Here is a 20,222-nt window from a genome sequence, read left to right on the forward strand (position 1 = left end):
TTTGGCAGTGCATTTTCACCGGCAACATTCACATTTTGACAAGCAGAAAATGTGTCTTGACTCATTTGAAAAAACGGTGATGACCCAGAACCTGAATCTACAGTATTTGCGAGATCGTGTCGTGTCATTTCGGCTTCCTGTGGCGAGCTATTGCCGACCGATCGATCGATAATGCTTCCCTCTTCACTAATTGTTTCACTGTCCACGCCATTGTTTGAAACCCGCTCCATTTCCCTATGCGCAATTACCAAATTACTACTATTAACATTAGTTAATTCATTATTCTGCGGCGCTAACATACTGCTTTCGTCTTCGCTGTCATTTCTCAATTTACTTTGGAGCCTAGTGTTAAGTTTTTCACACGCCATTATTGTCACAGTGTTTCACACGACAACACAGAAAAACACAATTTCAAGAGCAAAAATAAGAGAACACATTAACATAACACTGAAAATAATATCTAGTTAATTGCAGCTGCGAAATACTTGGTGCAAATCTACATGCATGCCACAACTGTTTTACTGTACAACAATGAAAAAACTACAACTACAATGGAAATTCTCTACAATTACGCGCTAGCAATAAACAAAATCTACACTAATTACACAAACTACAAGAAAAAATCAGAAGATTCCAGTGAGGTATCCTCGGCTAAGGGTCGACATATGAAACGTCCCCTTTGAACAATTTATACACGATTGTGCTTAAACTGACACACAATATTTTTTTTTGCGCAACGCAATCTGACTTTCAACACACAATATTTTGTTAGCGCAACGCAATCTGACTTTCAAAATTCCCTATAAAAGAATGGCCCTGACTAACATTAAACTATACGTCTCACAAATCACTTACCTCACCAAAAATCTTCGCTGCTCAAGCTACTGCAATACAGCGAGCGCCACTACTGCCAGCTAAATAAAAGATTCAAACTATGGAAGGCACTAACTACTGATAGGGATAGTTAGCAAATGAAAGATATTAATAGAGAACAAACAATGTATTTACCTTGATATCATGACAAATTACAAAACTCCGCCATCTCTCTCCCCACATCCACCACTGCTGGCGGCTCACCTTCAACAGCGCAACGTTACGCGCTGTTCACAGCCAGCTGCCTAACACTACAATGGTTGAGTATTACAACAATGCAAAGCAGCCACAGACTGCACACGGCACAGCCGGTGTTTTTCATACTGAGGTGGCGTTACCAATAAAAAAACCTAAACAGCCTACTTACACATGCACCACAATGCAGAGCATCTCAAAGAATTAGTTTATTTATTTATCATCAATACACCTCTACACGTGAACCATTCGTATCACATAGAATATCGAGTCTATATTCATTTTCTTGCCAAGTTCTTTGTAACCTTTCCTCTGTTATTGTTCCAGTCGCGCTAGTGATACGATGTCACAACGTAGGAATATCGTCCACTTTGTTCGCATGAATGCGGTCCTTCACGAAACCCAACATGAAGAAATCAGGTGGCGTAATGTCAGGCGAACGTGGTGGCCAGGAAATGGGGCCTCCATGTCCCATTCAACGATTGGGAAATTTCCTATCCAGGAACCTGCGAACAGCCATTGACCAATGCAGCGGAGCTCCGTCTTGTTGAGAAATGATGTTGGGTTGCAAGTCTTGCATCTGAGGGTACACAAACTGTTCCAACATGTCCTGGTACACAGACTCAGTCACTGTTCCACAAAGAAGAACGATACAACAATCCTGTCGTGCATTCGCCCACACCAGCCGCTTAGTTTAGGTCTATCACGAACATGTTCAATGGCAAATTTTGTAAATCCCAAATCCAAACATTATACGTATTAACCCTTCCTAATAGATGAAAGGTTTGCCTCATCTGAGAATAAAAATCTTTCCAGGAAGCTGGCAGCCATATCAATATGCTGAAGCGTATCCGCAGCAAATTGTTGTTGGTGTGGTTTGTCGTTTGGCGTCAGATGTTGCAGAATTTGTGCTTTGTAAGCACACATACGAAGACGCTGATGAACTACGCGATGCAGTGTTGATCGAAGTACATCAGTTTGCCTAGATGCTTGACGAATTAACTTACGTGGGCTTCTAAAAAACGTTTGGATGTCCTCCACTATCTCTCCTGAAACTCCATGATGTGCACCACCAGAATGTTTCAGAACACTTCCTGTTCCAAGAAACTTCCCATACCATTACTTAATTTTTTTCACATCAGGTGGATCACATTCATACATACGACAATAATTTCTTTGCTCGGTCATCGACGGTTTTGTTTCTGCAAACCACACTACTGGTTGTGCGCGCTGCTGTGGAGTCGCTACTTTCACTTCTTGCGACCGTGCTGCACTCTGGCGAACATACGTGGCACTTCTGACGCGGGACTATAAATACATTGAGATGCTCTACAATGTGTTGCATTTTTCGTTGTCGTATCTACTGTGTGTTTCTCTCCTAGGTCCTTGAAACGAGGGAGGTTTGAATTGGACACCCTGTAATACAGTAACAGTACTAAAAAAAATGCAAATCCTTCTCATAAACTGCAAGTGCTATAGTAAAAGTGTTGAAATTGTCAGAGGCCTAGGGACGACAAGTTTCATTTGAGCTATAAGTTCTAAAGAATTGAATGCTCATTGGGAACACAAATTTTAATTAGAATAGAGAATATTATTGCTGGAAAACATTTCAGTGATAGTATTTTCCCATAATTAAGCTGATAAAATAACTCTATTCCAAGTTAATATTCCAAGTTAGTATTTCTTCGCCTTTAGTAATCATATGCTTCTAACGATAATTAGCTTTCTACAAAAATGTAAGCGTTGTCGTGAAGCAGTTGTCAAAATGTTTCATATTACCTCTGTGCTGTTCATACCAAACCACTTTTACACTGCTTGCTAAACTTCGCTATTGCCTTGTATCTTATTAACAAAACAGAATTTCAAAATCAAGTAATGTCAATCCCAGTAGCTAACTTCCTTTATGAACAGTGCTAGTATTTTACCTAATTAAGCTGGCAACCGTCTCCTTGTATGTAAGTGAAGTTTCCTTATAACTAATAGAATATTGTTTAGAATCTCGAATCCCGTTTTCTCAGCTGTTGTTACCTTTCAATAGCAATATTTCGAGAAACAAAAATAGTCTGATACCTTAAATATTACACGAAGACACAGTCAGCTCAAAAATCCCTTCACAGGAGTAACATTATCGCTGTATTGCTGATTTAGTAAGAGCCATTAGTGTTATGCTTGATTTCTCTCGTTACAGGGCTATCAGTACTGTTTGGAGAGAGGGTTTTTGTCTGTCTTTTAACATTTCATTGAACTCTGGCAACGTTTGTTCGTGTGAAAAATGCAGAGCTGCATAATGGTTCAGACCCTACATTAAACTTTAAGCCACTAAGCAAGTCAGCTCAGAGGTCAGAGGGAGGCAAGTATAGATCACTGAAATCGGTCCACGCGTAGAAGTACCCTCCAAGGTGAACCATGCTCAGAATACACGCCAGTATGAATTACAAAAATAAAAAGAAAGAGAAACAAGAACGCCAGAAGGTTTATTGATTAACAGGGAGAGGTCGGTCGTTCTCGTACCACTCCCATGTCTTCTGCCTACGATAGGAAGCTTTCCCCTGTGCCCGCGGCTATAGAAAGTAGTTGGGGGCAAATTCTCAGGCACGATTTAGTCATAGGCAGACTCATAAACGTACCACTATTACCGACCGGATGACCGTCGCTAATGTGATTTATGTGACAACAGTGCATCTGGTTCACTCAGCTGTCGACTACACAGTTCGTTGATGTTCTACAGTGCAGTCCTTACTGTAACGTCACTGCGGTATTCTACGATCTCAAGGGTCGTCGAGTGAATTATGGGGATTAAGGACAGTGTAAATTATGAGGAGCAAGTAAAGCCTCCTCTTTATTAATCATACTAAAACTCATGTGCAGTATATTCCATAAAAAATGAGATCTAGAATTATTTCTGCATTCCATTTTCTTACAGAGTTTATTCAGTTTGTAATTTATTTAGAAGGGTATATTTATTGTTAGTGTGTAATACTTTCCAACACTATCTTTAATTTCAGTACTATATTTAAAATAACATTTCATTTTTATTGAGACTATTTTAAAAATTCTGAAGTTTGATGAAAAACTATGTAGAAATAATTGTCACCAACTAGAGGAAATATTAGCGTATGAAACATCGGATCAAGTTTTTAATTGCCGTGCCATGTGCAATAAATGATTTCATCCTCAAGCAGTTATTACTTTTCCTTTACGGGGACCATCTTCAAAAGAGGTACTGTCACATAGAACTAAAGAACCCATTTCTTTCATGTAGGAAGAGGAGAAGATTATTTGCATGTACATATCGGAAAAGGAGATGCAGACTGCTTAAGAACTACAGGGTTTACAGTTTCAATATGCAGAGTATTTTGGCGGTAGCGAGTGTCAACATTAGTTAATATTTTTCAGGTGTCCGCATGTGTATCCCTGGCAACGATAATTGATTACTTTGGGGTTAAGTGACAAAGAGCAGTGTCAAAATTAAGATTTTTTGTCTATTTGCATTACACGCGTTTAAATAAGTTATGCTGTAAAATCAGTGGCTATATCAATATTCCTTTCGGGTATATGGACAGGTTTACAGTGCAACACGTATTACATGAAGGAGTGCACGGCGTTAAAATGATTTAATGTCATGTTGAATAGACGTAATTTTGTAAAAGGCAACGACTAAAATCTAACAGTATGCCAGCTGTGACAACTTGAAACAAGACCGCATTTGACTTCCCTCTGTTGCAGTAATGTTTCGTTGAAAACTTCATGAAATCCGCCTCAGTAATTACGACAGAGAGTTGTAACTTACGGAATGCGTCAAGAATATGACTGGCTATGTGTTATTAAAATGTGGCCATTCTCGCCAGTCAGTTTCTTTTTCTGTCAATCGAAGTTTATCAGGCCTGTCTTCTACGAAAATTCACTCCTGGCGCTAACCAACCGGGGGTTGGATCAACTGGTTTACAAATTACTGATACCCTTGCATGCAGATGAAAGACTTGCAGTTGCAGAAGCTGTTGCGGATTCGGAGAAGGATGTGGAGTGTCTGCAGAGCGGACGGCACTTATCTTTCCCGCGCTGATCTCTACCTATGTGACTTGTTTCCCATAGCGTACAGTATTTCCCGTTAGCACTTCGTCACTCTCATTTCTTGATCTCCCACAAGGCAACGTCAACGCGTGATAGTCTTTCATTTTGTTCATAATAAAAAGATTTGAAAACAGATATCAATTTCGTACAGCGATACGAAACAATTCCTGAAAAAACTCTGATACCCTTAAGTTCAAACGTTTCAACTATTTTAATAGAGTCATGTTTATCAAAGTACAATGTTACAGTCGCGATACCCGTGGCACGATTCTAGCTCGTAGCAGCATTTCATTTTACTTTCCTTAAATTCTGATCTTTCTTCCAAATAAAAATATTATTTAATGAAGATTGAATCATAATTTCTTAATAAGAATAAATTTTTATTTCTTTTAATTATTAACTGAGTAGAAATGCTTGTATTATAAAAAAATTTCGTACAAAGACGCTTAACATCAAATAGAAAATAAAATATTTCTTTCTAACCTTCTGAAAGAAATGTATGTTTTTAATTACTGATTGTATTAATGTTACTTAAAATCTGATAGCTCTGCAGAATGTCTTATTGCTAAATGGAAAAATTATATGCATCAGTAATCATTTTCAGACTCAAGAAATATATAGGTAGATTATTATGTAATTGGTGTTTCGTTCTCTTTAAATAAATTTTATCTTGAATAGTCACGTTTTCGTTTGCCTAGTACTTAAAAATAAAGAAGTACTATTTTATTAGTAAATCATCATTTAATATTTGTTAGTTAATATTTATGTCTGATGATCAATACAATTTAAACAAAAGTAAAAGATCTGCTAGCAGCAGTGATCGAACCAAGGGCTTTGAATATATAAGTCATATAGCGACCAGGTTTTCCATAGTACTGCAACAAAGGTCTGTGGGTAATAGACGATGTCATGGAGAACAACATTTGCAGAGGCCAAATAGTTGCTGATGATTCGCTCCAGGTGTCTAATCATTCAATTAGTTCGCCCTGAGACGACGAAATGTCACTGAACTCTGAGGGTCTATTAACCTTCGCCTGGCATGCTACTTTCTCTCATAAATTGATAGAATCATTTTCCAAAATAAAACCTGAAAATTGGGTATCTCTATGTGTACAAAGATATTTTGGAAGATTGTACTTTCACCTTTCACAGAGGGCAGATAAGTGACTTCCGGGCAACACACACAGCAAGTAAATGCCTGTGCACTGACGCCTCTCGGGAGAATGACCAATTACAAGGGACGACGAGAAAGTTTCCGATTAAGGTCGTTGCTGAAACTAGCGCGACTCTGATATAACCACAGATATGTATGCGATGGATTAGTTTGACATTCATGTCTTTCCAACTTGCGTGTGGTAAATGCATAAATGTGAACTATGTGGACCATATTACCAAGTGCTTCCGAAGAGGACCAATAAGCTGTTTCTTTTTCTTGGCTGGCGAAGGACAAAAACCATTAGGTATCCATCGGAGAATGAAAAATGCGTGTGGGGCACCATGTCTGTCGAAAGCTACCGTGTGCTGCTTCTTCACGATAACGCAAGTCTCCATATCGCAAATACTGTAACGACGACTCAAGTGGGAGATACCCGAGCACACGCCCTGTTTGACCTTCCCCCATACTATTTTCATGTCTTCGGTCCCTTGGAAATGCTTCTGAAGAGTCGACAATTCTAGTCGGACCTGAATGCGCAGCAGGCAATTACGAACTACTTCACGCACCAGGACACGGTGTTTTATCAAAAAAAAAAAAAAAGTTCAAATGTGTGTGAAATCTTATGGGACTTCTGCTAAGGTTATCAGTCCTTAAGCTTACACACTACTTAACCTAAATTATCCTAAGGACAAACACACACACCCATTCCCGAGGGGTGTTTTATCAAATGGGTATTTTCAGTCTAGTGCGTCAGGGGGTTGACTGCCTGACTGATAAACCAATTTTGTACTGTATGTCCACCGAAGGAAACGTTTTGATAACGACTTGGTATTAAAGTTGTCTAACGTCGTCAGGAAGTGTTGGCGAACGAACAGACGTTTGGAGGTAAGACTTTAAAATACCGCGATGGTAGGGATTCAGCTGCTGCCAGTTGTATGGAAACAAACGAAATGTTTTGTAATTAACAGAGCTCGAAAACATTCGAATGTTGAGTCATTTTTTCAAAGTGTGTCGTAGTGCTTTAGGAAAATGATGTCCTGATACTGACCTTCAAATGCTATAAACATGAAGAAAACCAAACAGGACACATCATCTAAGACTCCCTTGTCAGTGAGACCGAAACACAGACTCACACACACACACACACACACACACACATACACACACGCACACACACTCACATACACACACGTACATGGAGACACACACAGCGTTCCCTTACTGCGTCAAATCGGAGAGAACCAGTCGTCTAAGATTCCCTTGTCAGTAATACCCAAAGACAAACAGACACACACACACACACACACACACACACACACACACACAAACACACGCACACACACACACACACACAGGCGCGCACACACTCGCATGTAAGCACATGGACACACACACAACCTTGTGTTACTGCTTTCTCATAACTACATTGAAGATGATGCGTTGAACGATATTTGGACAAACTTGTTACTTTCGAAATTATCTCATACTTTGCCCATAAATAATTTTCGTCCTTGAAAAGCATTAATTTTAAGAGAGACATTTGACTTTATAACAATAAGCAGAAAAGATAATTTCTGCCAGAGGTAAAAAAAGAAATTCGCCGTAATAATGCTATAAAAGTGAATACGTATTCACTTTTATAGCATCATTGAGAAACAGCCACGGTAGCACGTACGTCAGTGAGCAACCATTAACCTGACTTATTTCTGTGGCGACACTGACGCTCGCTCCCGTGGCCCGAAGGCCATTAGTCCCCTACATGAAGTGGTAACAGGTAGACAGCACCACGGTTGTTGTGCCGCCGTGCCTGTCCCGCGCTATTTACGGAATCACGTGGCTAGTCGCACAAAAGAGCTGCAAATAATGGCGCACGTGCGTGCAGGAAGGATCGATCCAAGGTCGTAGCGTTAAGGCAAGAAGTGAGGGCAGCAGCCTATGGGCAGCGGGGAAGTGTTGGAGGGGAGAGCAACAACAACGGGCCGAGATAAAGACTGCCAGGGGTTCCCCCGTCGCGCTTTATTGTTTGCGGAACGAAAGAAAATAGAAACGCCGGCCGGCCCGTTATTAATGCAGGCGTCGACGCCACGCGAGTTTATGTGTGCGCTATTTGTAGCTAACGTCAGGGCCATTTATAATGCGACCATGCCAACGTATTTGAGCTCACGAACATGTTCGCATGAGGCTTGGGGGTATCTGTAGGGAGGGGACAGGGAACGCTAGGAATTATGGCAGGGCTAGGTCACCCATCTGACGCCACGGGGGGAGCTCATCAGGGTGCGCATTACCACGCGGCTTGCAACTCCCTTTGCATTCTTTCGTTTACCAAGGAATGGCAGCTAGTTTTCGTATGTAACCGTATGGTGCAGTCCAGACTGGGTTGACAAACGTCATGTGATACCGACTAGTATCGTGCCAGTCATCATTTTGTCCTGTGTAGTGCAGCAACACGACGTGGAATCGGCTAAAAAAATCGTTGGAAGTCTCTTGCAGAAATATTGAGCCATGCTGCCTGTATAGCAGTCCATAAATGCGGTGGAGGTTTTTCTGCAGGAACTCTCGTGCTAACGTCCCATGAATGTTCCATGGGATTCATGCCGGACGATTTCGGTGGACAAATCACTCCCTCCAAATGTCCAAAATGTTGCTCAAAACAATCGTGAACCATTATGGCCCCATGACACGACATGGCAACATAAATGACTTCAAATGGTCTCCCTAACAGTTGTCTGTTCAGTTGGACCAGAGGACAGTCCATACCATTAAACAAAGCTCACATCATTTGGAGCCACCACCAGCTTGGAAAGTGCCTAGTTGATAATGTGGTCCACGGCTTCTAAGGGTCTGCGCCATACTTGAACAGTACCATCACCTCTTACCAACAGAAATCGGGACTCATCTGACCAGGCCACGGTTTTTCGGTCTTCTAGGGTCCAACTCCATATGGTCATGAGCTCGGGGAGTCACTACAGGTGATGGCCTGCTGTTTGCAGAGGCACTCGCATCGGTCGAGTGCTCTCGTGGCTCACTAACGTCAAACTATCCTAACGGACACGTTCGTCGTATGTCCTACATTGATTTCTGCGGTAATTTCACGCAGTGTTGCCTGTGTGTTGGCAGTGAAATCTCTACGCAAAAGCTGCTATTCTTTGTTATTTAGCGAATGCCGTCGGCCGCTGCGTTGTCTATGGTGAAAGGTGACGCCCAAAATGTGGCGTTCCCGTCACGCTCTTCCTAATGTGGATCGCGGAATATTTCATTTCCTAACGATTACCGAAATGGACTCTCCCATGCGTCTAGCTCCAGCTACATTTCCGCGTTCAGTGTTTCTCAGTTCCCGTCGTGCCGCCGTAACCAAGTTGGAAACTTTATCACATGACTCACCTGAATACAAATGACAGCTGCGCAAATTCACTGCCCTTTTATACATTGTTTACTCGATTCTCCCACCATCATCTGTATATGTGGATATCACTATCCCACAACACGTGTTTAGCACTATTACAGTGAAACATTCCAGTTACATAGCCGTCTGTCTTCCCGAATCGTAGCCGAGCCTAGAGGGCTATGTATTGCGTGCACGAAAAAAGTTTGTTTCGTCCTCTTTGTTAACCTGGCTAACAGTTAAAGGCTTGTGAAGAAAGTTAATTGCAAACAATATTTTTATTTAATTAAGACATATTTCGGTGATACAATGTACCACCACCAGGCTCCTCTGCGGCACAGACTTATCACGTTTAAGACGGGAATCTTCACCATATTTCTATTAAAAGAACCAGAAGTCGTCCACGCCTGTGGAACTTTTCATGTGTAGTGCGTCATTGTGAACGCTTTATTATCTTTCTTCCGTCCGGGATGATGGTGAAAGACCGAAACCGTTCGCGATCAACAATAATTCATGATGACTTATGATACGTCATTGTGTCATGTAATTCCTACTTTTACATTTGATAGTTGTTGCATTACTTAGTGTTTTCGTCATTGCGTATTATAAGCTTGTTCACTCTTGTGGATGTATTTTCACATGAACTGAGATAGCTGGTGTAACAAACCGAGTAAGTAATAATTATACTATTACTATCGACATGGGTGTCCACTTGGCCCTCGTACCAAAGTACTCAGAAATATCCCCGAACAAGTTACGGAAATTTATTCGTATAGCTAGGGTTGTCTTTGAGTATGAATTGATTTTATGGAGGTTTCACTTTGTGTTACAGCAGCTACTGATACTTCAGGGTTTGCGTAATCACCACGTCGGCTGCTGTTAGGAAAACGTTTTAATGATGAATAGTCATTATGTTCATCTAATGCGATGCTGTGACAGATCCTGATCAGTACTATGTCAGATACCCGTTTGAATAACGTCCGAGAAACGTTTTGGAGGAAGACCTGAGCTTATGTATTAGGGACTACTGAGAAATCAACTAATTTAAGTTATTGATGTTTAATGTTTTACTCCCTTATTGTGGAGGCTGAAAATACAGTAGTTACCAGTGGTAACGATGCCTCGACACAGATGATATAAACTCTGGGAAACAGTGATACCAATTTGTCAAGAAGACAAATGATGTGAATGTTGGTATTCTTCTCTTGTGTAATTTTCCTACGTTTTTTAGCTTGATTTAAATTACTTTCCATGTAACGCTTATGATCCGAAATTGCGACCTTGCTGGCTGCCTGTACAGTGCTACGCTTTCTGCGGCGATAGGTTATCACTCTAACATCTCTAACTCCTGTAAAAATCACGTAGAACACTGAATTTCACGTATGGTATAGACCTTAATGTGTCAAAAGACATAATAAATCTGTTCTCAATTTTAATTATGGGCAGAATTGGAAACAGATTAAATTTTATCATCTGGGAAATAGCTTCGGAACTATTGTGTCATATCTAAAAAAACTACTGAATTGAATTACTTTTTATTTCCTTGATTACCAAAATACTCCGCTCAGCAACGGGTTTCTCCAGAGTTGTATATCGCATAGCGTTTGCTACAGATAAACTAAGGAAAACAGCTTTTTTTATTAATAGATCTGTCAATGTGCAACTCGTCAAACTGTGAAGTTTAAAGAGTCGGCCTCTTACAAAAATTATGTAACAATTTCAAACCGACAGGTCTTTGTAGTGTCCTTAAACATGTCAAAAATCTGTTCCTAATTTTACTTAGCCCAGAGCCATATAAAAAAAATCGTAATTTTCGGGTCCAGAAAGTATCAGACAACCGTTGGTATATTGTTATCGACAGCAATCGAGTGCGCTAGCTGCTAAACACCAATTACTTTTGATGGGGCTAGTTTCTAGATGATATACTTTTAAAAATAAATTTGTCCTAACGGCTTCCTCTAATTCTCGTTGCCCTCTGCAGAAGTCTGTTTCGGAATTTAGGAGACAAGATAAATACTCTTTGCTAGCAGAAGTGTTTGTTACTTCAAGAGGCAACGTTTCGAAAATTTCTGCCGTTTACTGGTAAAGGGTAAAAACATCATCAGATAAGTTGAACGCGGACGGAAAGTTGCGTTGAGGGATCATCACGGACGACAGCTGCAAAAGTCGCTACAGAACCGAATATCGCACTCGCGAACACTCCCAGCAGCGTAACAACACGAGAGGAGCTTCATAATTTGGGAATTTTAGGGAAAGCTGGAATTCCAAAACCACTCATCAGAGGTATGTAGTGCCGAGTTATGAAACCTGGACTACTGAGTGACGGAAGAAAGGCATTTTACCGGATGAATCTTCACACAGTTTTCAACTTCTCGCTGAGCTTGGCGTCCCAATATTGTAACACGGTGTAGCTTCAATGACACTATGGGCAACTACATCGCGGAATTCCATCGAGCCCATGGTTACTCTGCAAGGTCACATTACTGCCGTGGATTATTTGGTCACGATCAACTCCATCCCATGGTACAATGTTTGCCCCCTAATGAGATGCCGTGTTCCAAGACGACACGGCTCAATATTATTGAGATTTTGTGGTCTGTTTTTGGAGATAAGAGTGCGTCATCGCTACTTATCTCCCTCATCGTTATCACAACTTGCCACTATTTTGCACAAAGAGTGTTATCAGATTCGTTTGAAAACCAGGCAGGATCTGTCATTCCGAGACGCGGGGAAGCTGTTATGAATGCCTATAGGTTTCCTAAGTCACACTATGTTTGGTAATGCCTTACATCTTATGGTGTTTCAGTATTTTTGTCCAGACCGTGGAGACGCGTGAAGCGGCAGCGCCAAGCCATTGTAACTCAGGACGTATCTTCTCTCGCCAACTCTGCTATCTTAGGTGACGTATTCAGCGGTCGCTGATGCTCAGACGTTTAGTAACTTGTTGTGGCCTGGAGAAAGTGGAAAGGTATACAGTGAAATGATAAACGCCCTAGAAATGTAAATCTGTGAACAATGCCAAATCGAAATTTACACATAAAGTGTAATAGAGAAAAAATGTTCAGGGAGCGACTGGAAGGAACATAACGCCGAGAGACTGGATTACGGGCAGGTAAATATTCTGCCACACGTGCGTACACTACGAGGCTTGTGTGGTGAAGCAGAGCAGTTCTCTTGTACAGTATCTGTAACGTAACTGATTTAGCGCGCTGCCCTTTGCGCTGTATTGCAAAACCGGCGATTCTATTTTGGAAGTGTAGTGCATTCTGTACCGTCTTCCTTCGTATCTCCAACGAGGTTCCACTTTATTGCACGTTTTACGAGTCACCTGCTGTGTGAGAAACTGTTTTTTATCCGCTCTGCTTGTTAACGGCAGTGCTGCGGAAATTCTCAGGGTTGCAAGCACTGCCGTTCAAATCGTCTTATGTTAACGCACGGCCGCCGTAAAGCTGTAGATGCTTATCTGAAGGCCACAGTCTTGTTTTATACCCTCCTGCAGACGTCGTGGGTTATACGATCCATTTCCGGCTGCATTTTCGTGCCCGCTATTGAATAACCCTACGTCTGGCTATTATTAGTTTATTTCCTTCGCACACCTCCACATGTCCTCAGCATCTTGCCATACAAGCTGAAAGTAATATCTCGTTGCCAACCTTCATGATTTATGTATTAGACAATACATGCACGTGCTTATCATTGATGATGCAACCATAAAACTATTGTATATTGACACCAGGATCCTTCCTTAACCTGTGACTACAAGATGGTCGCTTTACCCATGCTAGTGGCCCGGAAATAAATATCCTCTGCAGCAAGTTTTCGTGGTTCTACGATGTTGTTCCGGAAATAACAATATTTGGTTCACGTCCTCGTATAATTCCCAACACTTTTAACTGCCACAACTTCTCAACTACCTACATATGAATATGATTCAGAGCACATCGTAGAGGTCATAGCAGCCTCTTCTCCATTCTCATAATGTCTGTAGTAAACCACACAATCACGTTGGATGTTTCTCGTAAATCTGGCTCATTCCCATCAGACTGGGATATATCAGTTAATTGCACTGAATGAGTTGTGAGAGTATCTCTGTGCACCACATACTTGAAGCTCTCTGAAGCATATCTGTCATGTTAGTCCGGCGTGCTGTCCTTCAAGTCATGCTTTGGTAGGACAGATTTGCCCATCCTCTGAAATAAATCCTCCATCGGTACGGTCATAAATACTTCTTTCCGATATTTCATTAAAAGCTTGCCTGTGGCACCCTGTTGCATAACATGCTAGGGGCCGAAAAGTTCACTTTCGCTTACAGTTCTTACAGTAAGCGGAAATATGACGGTAACGAGTGCAAGTGTACGCTCCACTCACTACCCGTGATTGATCCATCAGTATTCACATACCCAACTCTCCATGTCAAACAACATCCCCAATCTACAACAACCAATAATGGAATGTAAGCGAAAGCTTTGTGTCTCGTACTATCCACAGTTTTTCCCGTAATACGTACGACGCTTGCAAACAATACTTGTAACCACATTCTCACCAAGACTTTTTTTTTCAACATGTGTCCTCGAAGCTTAAGTAGAATGGTCACTACAGTGACGCACAATATTCTTTCATCGTTTCAGATTGCATCTGAGGACTTTTTCATTCGCAAAATTATAACTCGTATACATATCACAAACTGCCTTTGAAGTATTTGTCAAAGGTCTGTATGAACTTTCTTAAAACAGTTCTGTTCTATTTGGGTTATCAAATCATAACATATACAATATCAAACGAGCAACATGAAGATGAATATCATGGCTGAAAATCAGAAGACCTACAGCATGAGGATGACGATTTCTCAGGGGACAAGAGCTTCAGACAGATGTTATTTGGACTGTAACGGATGTCTTCTTGGCTCTCCACTGGGTGGCAAACTGTTAATATGTTAATATAACTGAAAAAAATGAAAACTGTAATTGGTAATGGAATTATAGTGTGTCGTAACTACATGGGATGCCCAGCCCTGGACTCCAGTAGGATCTCACGTTTCTCGCACCACCATCACTTCCTATGAAGTATGTCCCAACTAATTTAACTAAGTCAGACAGCAGTTTATTTGTGAGTATATTTGTGGACCTTTCAGGGCAAACGTGGAAACTGCAAAAAGAAGATAGCTGTGCAGTCAGTTCTGCAAAGATTTTAAACTCTGGGAAACCATATAATCATCTTCGACTGTAATTTCACATGTTGAATCAATATTTATTTTCCTCCACAAAATATTTCCGTCAATAACATTCATTATTATATTTTATGTATCAAGTATGGAACAATCGTCTGTAACAGTTGGCAATCCAGAACTCTGACGATTGTGAGCAGACTAGATGCGGCTATGCACTGAATTGCATCATCCAAATACTTTTCAGCTTCGTAAGCTGTATCCTGTAAGATCATGTTGCTGCGTCTTGATAGATAAAAGAGAAATATTAAACCTTTGACATGCGGCACCATGCGGTTAATCTCGTCAGGGCTCAACAATGAGTTTTATAATAACGAATGTGATATTGCCTTCAGAGTTACTTGGGTTGTTCAAATTGTTGAAAATAGTTATTTTAACAGTACCAGCTGCAAGCTAGTCCCACTTGATGATTCGTTTGGATCATATTTAATTTTTAATTTTCAGATCCAAAAACAAAATAAATTTAAAAAATTTAAATGACTAAGTGTATAAAATAATACTGAGGATACGTAATTGATATTTGTCAAGTTGTAGCCAAATAAGTTGTAACTATATAAGTATATAACATAGATTGGCTATATTTAAAATTCACAATTCTTAAAATTATATCTGATTAATTAAGCACTGTTAAAAGTAATATTTCCTCAAAAGAAGATATAAACTGTAAGATAAGAACAGCTCTGTAGTACACCTGTGTCCCGAAATTTGCTAAACACAGTGTGCATCATGCAGACCCATGTCTCAAACATGATGTGTAACGGAGGGAGCAAGTTGGAAAGAGGAGAGGAAAGGCACTAATACTGTGTGGAACTGTGTTGTATTAACATTATGAAACAACTCAATATAAAATTGGGGTGTGTCTACTTTATGCCAACATTTCGAAAACATTGTAATCTAGTCAAATACATTATATTTTAAAACACGAAAGAAACATTTGTTGTTTTTAATTAAATCTACTATATCCCATCAATGTTTTAAATTTATCAGTTAAACTTAAAACATTATTCAAGTTTTAGTAGCGAATGTCATGCACGTCATTTTTAATGTTTTCAGGTGCAGGACCACATTTAAGCATCAAAAGCTCTTTAAAATGTGTGTTGTGAGTAAAATAAAAGAGAATTAACGGAACTTGTGTTTTTTTAAATAGTTTTTTTTTTCTTGTGGTCATGAAGTGCTGCACCCCATTCCTCATTCCTACCCCCCCCCCCTCTGCAGAATAACACGATTCTGGAAATATGTTATTATTGCTAGAGTTAACGAATAATTTCAGCTTTCATTGTAAGACCAGTACTCTCTCAATTATGTCAAGATGTCCACCATGAAAATCCTGATCAAAGAACGTGAACGTCTCTCATTCATTCAGCTCCTCTTCTTCCAGTATTATGAAATTACTCAAACTCATTCTGCCTGATTAATTAACTGAAGTAACAGGTCAGATCAATTAAATAATCCTATTGGACCTTGTGCAATGTCATAATTTCGCTACTGCTCATCTCAAAGCAAGTGATGACTAGAAAACGGCAATGATTCTATTTTGAAACTGACTATATCAATATACCAACTGGAGAAATTTAAGAAAAAATTCCATTACGATCCAGAAGCAGAATTTCTTTCAGTGATGTTATTTTTCTCTTATTCTGATGGCATATATTCCTCAATCCGCCACTGCAACAACCCTCTGAATGTGGACGTCCAGCAGTTGTATGTCAGAGCCAGACTAGAAAATCCTTGGATGAGGAAATCTAATAGTAATTATCAGTTTCATAAGGAAAATCTCGCAGTTTTTCAAAGCTGTGTAGACGAAGTTACATGTTTTACATGCCTCTGTTAGAGATCATCGTGTAACATTCAGTAAACAGCGATATGTGTTTATGTACAGTCAAAGGCATGATTACAAAGCTTCTTCTGTTCTTTATCTCTTCCTTCATATACTAAATTATCGATCCTCAGTTACAGCATTTCTACAAAAATTACACTCATGATGCATAAAAAATTTACAGTTAAACAACTTTTTTATGTCCTCCCTCATATCACACTTTCTCGGTTCAACCAGACAAGTGTAGAATAGTATGTTCCCAAAGATGTTAAATATATCCTTCATTTTAAAATTTAGACAATGTTACTTCTGTTGAAATAATGATAACCCTAAGTTCACGAAGTTTCCATGCGAACCTCATAGCTCTAATGTCACAGACATATTATGACCTATAAAACATTTAATCATTGTTTTTAATTTTCACATAAAATTCTGTCTGCCCACACTGTAAAGTATATGTGTTGATCAATACCTCTGCAGTATAAATATGTAAACCAATAAGCAAAGAAATGGAACAAACAAATAAAATTCGAATAGTATTTAATTTGTGATTAATTGCAAGATAATTCAACGATACTCTAGGGCTGCTGCTGAATCACCGACTTTCATTGAATCAATGGTACATCTCAGGTCACACAGTTTCCATGTGAACCTCATAGCTCTAGTGCCACAGACATATTATCACTTATAAAATTACTTTTATTTAAAAAAATTACTTTTTATAAAATGTCACGAAATATCGTTCAACTAACAGTTAGAGTAAAATATTACTATATTCATCAACTTATTTCCTTATAGAAAGGAATCACTTCTTGTTAAACTAAAAACTACATACCATTCTTAAGTTAGCTACCTTTTAAACTTATCAAACTTATTTTCAAATCAACTAGTTTTCGTTTCCCTGTGTTTTTGTTGTAGTCTTCAGTCCTGAGACTGGTTTGATGCAGCTCTCCAAGCTATACTATCCTGTGCAAGCTCCTTCATCTCACAGTACCTACTGCAACCTACATCCTTCTGAATCTGCTTAGTGTATTCATCTCTTGGTCTCCCTCTACGGTTTTTACCCTCCACACTGCCCTCCAATGCTAAATTTGTGATCCCTTGATGCCTCAGAACACGTCCTACCAACCGGTCCCTTATTCTTGTCAAGTTCCTTCACAAACTCCTCTACTCCCCAATTCTATTCAGTACATCCTCACTAGTTATGTGATCTACCCATATAATTTTCTGCATTCTTCTGTAGCACCACATTTCGAAAGCTTCTATTCTCTTCCTGTTCAAACTATTTATTGTCCATGTTTAGCTTCCATACATGGCTACACTCCATACAAATACTTTCAGAAACGACTTCCTGACACTTAAAACTATACTCGATGTTAACAAATTTCTCTTCTTCAGAAATGCTTGCCTTGCCATTGCCAGACTACATTTTATATCTTCTCTACTTCGACCATCATCAGTTATTTTGCTCCCCAAACAGCAAAACTCCTTTACTACTTTAAGTGTCTCATTTCCTAATCTAAATCCCTCAGCATCACACAATTCGACTACATTCCATTATCCTCGTTTTGCTTTTGATGATGTTCATCTTATATCCTCCTTTCAAGACACTGTCCGTTTCATTCAACTGCTCTTCCAAGTCCTTTAAGCGTCTGACAGAATTACAGTGTCATCGGCGAACCTCAAAGTTTTTATTTCTTCTCCATGGATTTTAATACCTACTCCGAATTTTATCTTTTGTTTCCTTTACTGTTTGCTCAATATACAGACTGAATAACATCGGGGAGAGGCTACAACCCGGTCTCACTCCCTTCCCAACCACTGCTTCCCTTTCATGCCCCTCGACTCTTATAACTGCCATCTGGTTTCTATACAAATTGTAAATAGCCTTTCGCTCCCTGTATTCTACCCTTGCCACCCTTAGAATTTGAAAGAGAGTATTCCAGTCAACATTGTCAAAAGCTTCTCTAAGTCTACAAATGCTAGAAACGTACGTTTGCCTTTCCTTAATCTATTATCTAAGACAAGTCGTCGGGTCATTATTGTCTCACGTGGTAGAACATTTCTACGGAATCCAAACTGATCTTCCCTGAGATCGGGTTCTACCAGTTTTTCCATTGGTCTGTAATGAATTCGGGTTAGTATTTTGCAACTGTGACTTATTAAACCTATAGTTTGGTAATTTTCACATCTGTCAACACCTGCTTTCTTTGGGATTGAAATTATTATATTCTTCTTGAAGTCTGAGGGTATTTCGCCTGTCTCATACATCTTGCTCACCAGATGGTTGAGTTTTGTCAGGACTGGCCCTCCCAAGAGCGTCAGTGTTTCTAATGGAATGTAGTCTACTCCTGGGACCTTGTTTCGACTCCAGTCCTTCAGTCCTCTGTCAAACTCTTCATGCAGTATCATATCTCCCAATTCATATTCATCTACATCCTCTTCCATTTCCATAATATTGCTCTCAAGTACCTCGCCCTTGTAAAGACACTCTATATACTCCTTCCACCTTTCTGCTTCCCCTTCTTTGCTTAGAACTAGGTTGCCTTCTGAGCCCTTGATATTCATCCAAGTGGTTCTCTTTTCTCCAAAGGTCCCTTTAATTTTCCTGTAGGCAGTATCTATCTTACCCCTAGTGAGATAAGCCTCTACATCCTTACATTTGTCCTCTAGCCATCGCTGCCTAGCCATTTTGCACTTACTGTCGATCTCAGGTTCGAGACGTTTGTATTCCTTTTTGCCTGTTTCATATACTGCATTTTTATATTTTCTCCTTTCATCAATTAAATTCAATATTTCTTCTGTTACCCAAGGATTTCTACTAGCCCTCGTATTTTACCTACTTGATCCTCCGCTGCCTTCACTACTTCATCTCTCAGAGCTACCCATCTTCTTCTAGTGTACTTCTTTCCCATTTTCCTGTTAATTTCTCCCTTATGCTCTCCCTGAAACTCTGAAAACCTCTGGTTTAGTCCGTTTATCCAGGTCCCATCTCCTTAAATTCCCACCTTTTTGCAGTTTCCTCAGTTTTAATCTACAGTTCATAACCAATAGATAGTGGTCAGAGTCGACATCTGCCCCTGGAAATTCTTACAATTTAAAACCTGGTTCCTAAATCTCTGTCTTACCATTCTATAATCTATATGATACCTTCTAGTATCTCCAGGATTCTTTCATGTATACAACCTTCTTTTATGATTCTTGAACTAAGTGTTAGCTATGATTAAGTTATGCTCTGTGCAAAATTCTGCCAGACAGCTTCCTCTTTCATTTCTTACCCCCAATCCATATTCACCTGCTATGTTTCCTTCTCTCCCTTTTCCTACTCTCGTATTCCAGTCACCCATGACAATAAATTTTTTCGTCTCCCTTCACTACCTAAGTAACTTCTCTTATCTCATCATACATTTCATCAATTTATTCGTCATCTGCAGAGCTAGTTGGCATATAAACTTGTACTACTGTAGTAGGCGTGGGCTTCGTGTCTATCTTGGCCACAATAATA

The sequence above is a fragment of the Schistocerca nitens genome, chromosome 6 (genome assembly GCF_023898315.1).
Source record: "Schistocerca nitens isolate TAMUIC-IGC-003100 chromosome 6, iqSchNite1.1, whole genome shotgun sequence".
Classification (NCBI taxonomy): domain Eukaryota; kingdom Metazoa; phylum Arthropoda; class Insecta; order Orthoptera; family Acrididae; genus Schistocerca; species Schistocerca nitens.